The 8,285-nt window shown below is 38.4% G+C and overlaps 2 long non-coding RNA genes across 2 annotated transcripts; both read right to left on the reverse strand.

Annotated features, from left to right (window-relative positions):
- Positions 1-856: 856 nt before the first annotated feature.
- Positions 857-2,668, reverse strand: LOC108718753. The gene is made up of 3 exons (XR_001936058.2): positions 2,575-2,668; positions 1,881-2,079; positions 857-942 (listed from the first exon to the last, which is right to left on the reverse strand). It is a non-coding gene; the product is annotated as an uncharacterized LOC108718753 (long non-coding RNA).
- Positions 2,663-4,067, reverse strand: LOC121394872. Its single transcript, XR_005962055.1, has 3 exons — positions 3,979-4,067; positions 3,719-3,791; positions 2,663-2,750 (listed from the first exon to the last, which is right to left on the reverse strand). It is a non-coding gene; the product is annotated as an uncharacterized LOC121394872 (long non-coding RNA).
- Between the last annotated feature and the right edge of the window lie 4,218 nt (positions 4,068-8,285).

Genomic DNA, 8,285 nt, shown 5'->3' on the forward strand with positions numbered 1-8,285 from the left:
TTCCTTCCTGACTCCCAAAGGGCAATCGGACAAGTCCCTGGATCAACTTCTACTAAGATTTCATGTCAGTATCCCTGTGTTTTTCCCTTCCTAAAAATGCATGTAACCCTTAAAACTATTTAATATATGGGCATAATTTTTACTCTGCTGTAGGAGAAGTGGATGTTTGAAGGCAAGAGATGTGAAATTAGGAGCAATGGTATTTTAAAGATAACTTTTTTAAAAAAATCTGAACTAAGGGAGCAATAAAAAATGTAGATGAGAATTTAGATTCAAGGAGAAGGTTTATTGGGGCTATGTGAAGACAACAGCTACTGGTGGATCAGATGAATTTTTAAAGCTATTAACAAATATACAATAGGGGGCCCAGCAATTGCAGATATGGTAGTTGACAGTAATCACTACTACTGGTGTTGCATTGAAAATAGGAAGGTGATGGTGGAAGTGTGTTGATATGATGACTGAGCCTGTTGGTATAGGTTCAGAAGAATAAGGGGAAGAGGCTGATAATGGAGCTAAAGGTGAATGAAAAGAAGAGGCCATGGGTGGAGGTAGGGTAATTAAAAAAACTAATGTCTAATGTCTTAGAAAAATGCTACTGCTAATGCTAAATGCTACTGCTAATGCTAAATGCTACTGCTAAGTCTGTGAAATTCTGGAGGTGTGTTGGCATGATAGAGTCTGGTGGAGGAGGAGCAGTAGAAGAAGAAGAGGCTGGTGGTGTTGCACAAAGTTGTGTGAAATATAGAAGCAGTGGGTAGAATAATGGTACAGTAGTTGAAATGTAAGGTACCACTGGTGGAGATGTGAACCTTGAATGTGAGACTGCTGGTGGTGTTGCATGATCTCAAGATAGATGGTCCTGGCGCTTCAGGGGGAGGAGCAGACACTGCTGGTGGAGCTGCACTAATCTCAAAGTCACCACTGGTTGAGCTGCTTCACCTGTAATATAAAATAAAATTCAATTAGTAATCTATCATTATGAATATTCATTAAGAAGCATGGCATTAGAAAGAATTTTATGCTCAGACAGAATTCTCTTTGGCATAGGCTTCATTAACAGTAATGGGCACTAGTAGGAAAACAGAGAATTAGAATTACAGATTCAGCCTTTATAGGCCAAATACATTTTAAAAATCCCCTTGTGGTGGCAGCTCTTGGATAATCAGCCTTAGATGGATATATAAGAAATAAGAAACTTTCCAAATACAATAAATTAAATATTCTGTACAGTGTCTGAAATATTCAAGTTTATCTTCACTATGCCTCTCTCAGCATCTGTTTCTCTTCATTCTCTCTTCATGGGAGTTGGGTTTCAGATAATCATTGACAGTTAGATCCAATATATATTATAGAGGGGCTCCTTTTGCCTAGAAAATATATTAGAGCTCACTCTATTAAAGTCACATCACATCATGTCTCTCTACATGCAGGATTTGTGCAAAAGGCAGTTATTTTGTTAGATTTTGTTTGTACTGGAATCAGTTATTTGAGTGAGCTCTAATACATCTGCTAGGAAAGGAAGCCCCCCTATAAGATATATTGGATCTAACTGTCAATGAATATCTGACACCCAACTGCTGCATGAAGAGAGAATGAAGATAAACAGATGCTGAGAGAGGGATACTGAAGATAAACTTGATTACTTCAGAAACAGAATATTTCATTGATTGTATTTAGAAAGGTTCTTTTTCAGTATGATGCAATAAAGCTACTGTCTGTGAGCAGAGAAAACCCTGATTTAGCCCATAACATCTCAGGGTGTGCACTTATCTGCTTGTCTCTTTGCATGTGGGAAAGATTTCAAGCAGTAAATGCAGAGAATGTTGGTCTAATGCTTTGTAGAACCAATGAATAGCGATATTGAATGGAGACGGTACCTTTCTCTGTGGATGTTTCTTTCACCTAGGATTTTACACAGGAGATTCATTCTGGGCTGTTGCTGTTACTGGCCACAAGATCAGTTACAGGGAAAGCCCTCCAGGGCCATTTGCAGAGCCACTTTTTGTTCCTCTGCTGTGTTGCGTGCGTAGAAGTCACAAGCGCGACGCAGCTGTTTCATAGCTTTTCCCTTCAATCCTGTATAGATTAAAAAAAGCAAAGTGAGGAAATAACCAACATTAAATTCCTGTTTTGTCTAATTATTTGGAAATGATAAGATAGATGATCATTTTAAATAAACATGGACAGACACCCTACAGAGAAATTCCTTCCCGGGTAGCGGTCCATAGTGGGGCCCCACGCACAAGGTCATTGGCAAAGAGGTTTTCTTTCCAACCCTCAACTTTGATGTGATGGCAGAATTATGAAATATAAACTGAAGACCAAATGCAAATTCTTAGAATCTCATTGTCAATAACGTACTAAAATTTAATATTAAGCCCTTAAATATTTTCATTATTCATATTGTGATAAGAAATGCATCTCTGATCAAAAGTAAAATGCAATAAAACATTTAAAAAAAAAATACATTTTATTATTCCCAGCACCACTTTCATTTTGCAGTGTCTCATTTCAGTGTTGATTTACACTCTGTGATGGTGCAGTTGTATCAGATATAATGGATTCCCTCACCTTTCTTGGCCGGCCGGTTCTGCAGAGCCCGGAGATGTTCTTCAATCTCAGCTCTGATGATCTTCTTAGGGGGCAGTTCTTTGATGAATGGGTGCTGCAGGAGTTCTTCGGCACTCCCTCTCTCAGAAGGATCCTTCTTCAAACAGGACTCCAGAAAAGACACAAATCTTTGTGACCTGGATAAAAGGAATGAGAAGATCTTTTAGCTTTATCTAGTAAAAAACAGATCTATCCCTTTAAATGTCTAAAATGCTGAGAAAGAGAGAAAATTACTAAAGAATGTTAAACATCACAGAATTAAAGGGATGGTTCACCTTTAAGTTAACTTTTAGCATGTTATAGAATGGTCAATTCTAAGCAACTCTTCAATTGGTCTTCATTATTTTATTTATATTTTTTAAATTATTTGCCTTCTTCTTCTGACTCTTTCCAGCTCTCAAATGGGGGTCATTGACCCCATCTAAAAACAAATGCTCTCTGGGGCTACAAATGTATCGTTATTGCTACTTTTTATTACTTGTCTTTCTATTCAGGCCTCTCCAATTCATTTTCCAGCCTCTTATTAAAATCAATGCATGGTTGCTAGGGTAATTTGGACCTTAGCAACCAGAAATGGCAAACTGGAGAGCTGCCTAATAAAAAGCCAAATAACTCAAAAACCATAAATAATAACGAATGAGAACCAATTACAAATTGCATCAGAATATATTTTAGTACATCATATTAAAAGATAACTCAAAGGTGAACAACCCCTATAGCTACAAATATATTTTGCTTTGTTGGATGTGCCCTGATTAATTCAGTTCGGCTGTTAGCTGTGTGGCCATTTAGGGCAGAGACCATACACTGTGATCATACCCACTGTCCAGCACCTGTATTTCTCGGAGAGCACTCATAACCCAGCCTGTATTTAGAGGAATGATCTGGAACACTAAAATAAAATACACATCAACAAAGCTGAGACTGAAATTCCCCTATTATCACTTAGTGACTTCTCTGAATGTAACAGTCCTGTTTGGATATAGCAGTTGGCAAAATATCACTGATGTAAGTATATAAGCAGAGTTCCAGTGGCAAAATATCACTGATGTAAGTATATAAGCACAGACACAATGCACAGGGACATGGGCTGGGAAGGACTCACCAGGTCTTTGATCGAAGCTTCGGTGGTTGGGCTTCTCTGATCAGGTGCTCCACTGGGTATTGCCCTGCGTAAGCTAGAAGTTAAATACAAATATATCAGACCCTTCAAACATGTCTATAACAGATCTATTTATGAAAAGGTCTTTTTGCTGGAAATGGCAAATAAGCTTAAATTCTTCCCATTCTGGTTCAGAAGTTCTTGCTGCTCAAAGTCTAAAATAAAGTATCCATAAGCAGCCACAATTGTTGTGATTCACTTACGTTCTTGTCCCTCGGCCATTTCGATGGCGGTTATACCCAGCGACCAGATGTCACACTGCAAAAGACAAACAAAAGAGCATTAGAAGGAGCGAATTGGGTTAGTGGATTTTTAATAAAATCTATTTAAGCAGGCTACTACTCTTTCATATTCTACTTTAGAAACATATACATATATTTTTATGGGAGCAAAAGTACATGCATTGTCGGACTGGGATGCCAGGGGCCCACCAGAAAACCTTAGACCATTGGCCCAGTTATAAACTATTATTCCTCCTCTCTTCACTCAACCTTTTTATTCTCCTAGTCTTTTATATCTATTTACTATATTCTTCCATTATTATGCATTTTTCCCATAAAGAAATAGGGAATGACCATGAAATAGGATAAATGGTTAGAAGCAAGAGGGCCCACTGATACCTGGGCCCACCGGGAGTTTACCTGGTATCCCGGTGGGCCAGTCCGACACTGAGTACATGGCATTCTCCTTAGGTCAATTATGGCCAAAACAGAACAAAATACAACTTCTAAAATATCCCAATGCACACCCTAGTAATAAAGCACACCATGTTATATGTAAAAGTGAGAAAATGCTTTATTATATTTATAAACATACAAACAAACAATACATCTCCATTACAAACAATAGCAGTTACATAACTGAGCAAAAGAGCAAATATTTTAAAGCAGACACATTGTGCGAAAAGGTAAGAAACCAACATTTCAGAAAAACTACTTTCCCCCCATGAGAAAATTACTTCCTCTATGTCCCATTTACACTAATAGGTAAATGCTCGGTGTTGTTACAAGTATTATAAGTACAACATACTTTGGTGTCGTACGCTAGGCGCTGACCCTTCTGCCTTATGGTCTCGGGTGCCATCCAATGTGGAGTCCCTTCTGCTTCGTGGCACAATCCAGTTTGTGGGTCCAGGTTCCAGCTGTTTCCAAAGTCGACTGAAATGACAGATAGAATATATTAATGGAAAATAATTTGTTTAACCACAATAAGAAACCTGAATTATGAAACCCCCCTGACTCCAAATTCACAGAAGCTCCCCACCATCCATTACTCCATTATAAATGTAAGTTTTACTCACTGATCTTCACTTTGGCCTTCTCTGTGAGCATGATGTTCAGGCTCTTAATGTCTTTATGAACGACCCGGTTCTTGTGGATGTGGTGCAGCCCCTGGGGAGATAGAGAATGTAACAGACATAAGACTAAACATTCCCAACAAAGAGATTGTATATATAATCTATGCAATTAAAGAAAAATCCTTAAGGGGTAAATCTGACCTTACCTTTAAAACCTCCTTGCAGACATAGCCAATCCAGGTCTCCTTCAGGGATTGGCCATTGGTCTTGCTGATGAAGTTGTGGAGAGAACCGCCACCACAGTATTCAAGAGCAATCTGCAATAGAAAGAAATTATTTAAGGTTGTGTATTATATCATCTCTAGCAGTGATCTGTTTGGCACATATGTGATGAATGTGATACAGTAAATAATTTCTTACTTCCAAGAGCTCCGATGAGCACTCCGTGAGTGGAGCCCTGTAGTAGGCTCCAAAGAAAGAGGCGACGTTCTTGTGGCCGCCAAACTGCTGGAGAAACATCAGCTCCCTGCAGACTGAGTCTTCATCCTGGAGTAGAATAATAGAAATCCCTTTAGCTCACATAGGCAACCTCACAAATAGGAATGATATAAAAAATGGAAGTATAAAGATACGTTACCCGACTGATGTTGGCGATCTTCACGGCCACCACTCCTTTCCGATGGTGTCGTCCCTGTAATACAGATAGAAAAGTTTAACTTACACTTGGTTTTAGCTACAACAAGGCATTTTGGGAAGATACTGAATTCAGTGCAGAGCTATTTAAAGGGCATGTAAAGTCTAAAATAGAATAAGGCTAGAAATGCTGTATTTTGTATACTAAATATAAACATTAACTTACTGCACCACAAGCCTAATCAAACAAATAATTTATGCTTTCAAAGTGGGCTACAGGGGGTCACCATCTTATAACTTTGTTAAACATCTTTGCAAGACTAAGACAGTGCACATGCTCAGTGTAGTCTGGGCTGCTTAGGGATCGTCATAAACAAAGCTGCTTGAGTTCTGCATGGCTGGGAAGTAAGGCGGGGGCTCCCCCTGTTGTTCATAAGTATGATTGTTTCCAGCAGTTAGGGACCATCTGACAATTCCTATCCACAGCAGTAAATGAAGGGAGAATTTCACTGCATACAGTCAAGTTTCTTATAAAAACCATACACTTTTTAAATTCATGTATATTGGAGATAGGTTTTTTTTCAAGTAAAAATGGGATTTTATTTTGTTGTCTTTACATGCCCTTTAAGCCATTTTGTGAACCACTGAGTAAGTTCTTTCCATTCAACCCTAATTTGGTTGGTCCCTTACCTTGTAGACATCTCCGGTGCCGCCCTCTCCGAGGAGCACATCCTTGGTCAGCCGACCATCAGGAGGCTGGACAATAAAATAGAATAAAAGGGGAATGTTATTCATAACATAATATTTCAAAAGGGGAAATTTGTCCATCACCAAACCAACTCCCAGATTCCATGCTCTAGCAGCATTTACAGTGAGTGGTCACATTATTTTCCCCTCTTTTCTACTCACCTTGTAAATCTCAGAGAGGGAGCTGGATTCCGACTGTCGCTGAGGGAAAAGAGAAAGATTCTATTAGGGACAGTATAAGGCCCAAGACTTGCTGAATACCAATATGGTACTACCCTGTGTGAAAGATGCCCTTATCCCAAATCTACTAATTAGTGAAGTAACAGGGACCGTAGCGTAATTAAAAATGACTGGGCCCTATAGCAAAACCATTTTAGGACCTCTTTGGTACTAAAAAAACATTTCTTAGACAAATAAAAATGTAACAGCCACCTTACCTTCCTCCATGGGGCACAGAATGCCATTGCGCCCAAGTCTTTTTGCTCTTAAAAGAGCAGTTGGGTTTTTTAAAAAAAAAAAAAAAAGAAGATATCAGCAGACGTGAATGGAAGATGTTTTCCTAGGAAACGTCAAAAATGCTGAATATCTCGCTGGAAAATCGCTGATAATCACAGGAAATCACAGGAAATCACGTAGAAATCGATACAAAGTCGCTACGGATCGCTCAGAACTTTCACTTTATGGGGAGATGAAAAGAAAGAAGAGATTGTGAGCACAGATCATACACACTCATCTTGATTTTAGAAACAAACTTTAAACGGATGTCAAAAATCTGAAATCTGATTTTCCTGTAATGTGGCATTGACTCAGGTTAGCAAACATCTTAAGCAAAAATCCAACTGTGACTGGCTGCTTGATCACCATACATATTAAAGGGGTGGTAACTTTTAGTATGTTATAGTATTGCTAATTCTACACAATTTTCAATTGGTCCTCATTGTTTATTTTTTATAGTTTTTGAATTATTTGCCTTCTTCTTCTGACTCTTTCCAGCATTCAAATTGGGGTCACTGACCCCATCTAAAACCAATGCTCTGTAAGGCTACACATTTATTGTTATTGCTGTTTTATTACTCATCTTTCTATTCAGACCCTCCCATGTTTATAATCCTGTCTCTTATTGATATCAGTGCATGGTTGCTAAGGTAATTTAGACCCTAACAACCACATTGCTGAAAATGCAAACTGGAGAGCTGCCAAATAAAAAGCTAAATAACTCAAAAACCAAAGATAACAAAAAATGAAAACCAATTGCAAATTGTCTCAAAATATCACTCTCTACATTATACTAAAAGTTAACGCTAAACAACCCCTTTAATGGTGCTAAAGTGAATGGGTCTAGCAATCAGATGACAAGTGTCACTGGATGCAAGTCTATTAAGAGAGGGTTGGATTTGTGGGTCAGAGGACTACAGATTGATAGGGGAGTCTGGGAGCATTTTAAGTTTCTGGTCAGTATAATGAGCAATGGCTGCCTATTATTAACTATCAACAGCCTCACGCAGCATCAGGAGCCATTAGTGGCTGGCAAGTGGCAACTCCAAAACTCAATTTCTCTCACATGCTTTTACAGAAGCAACTTTATATACAAAGTGAGATACAGAGAGAAATATGAATATTAATAGCATTAGAGGAGAAACCTGAACAGCAAGTGGCCAACTGTCTCTCCAAATGCTGTCAGTGACCCCTGTTACATGTTAACATGGGAGATTCCAGACATTTACCCTTAATACTTTCTTAACTTTTACTTAAAAGCTTTTTAAGAAGTAAATGTTATATACAAAGTGAGTTACAGAGAGAAATATGAATATTAATAGCATTAGAGGAGAAACC

The sequence above is a fragment of the Xenopus laevis genome, chromosome 6L (genome assembly GCF_017654675.1).
Source record: "Xenopus laevis strain J_2021 chromosome 6L, Xenopus_laevis_v10.1, whole genome shotgun sequence".
In the NCBI taxonomy this organism is placed as follows: Eukaryota; Metazoa; Chordata; class Amphibia; order Anura; family Pipidae; genus Xenopus; species Xenopus laevis.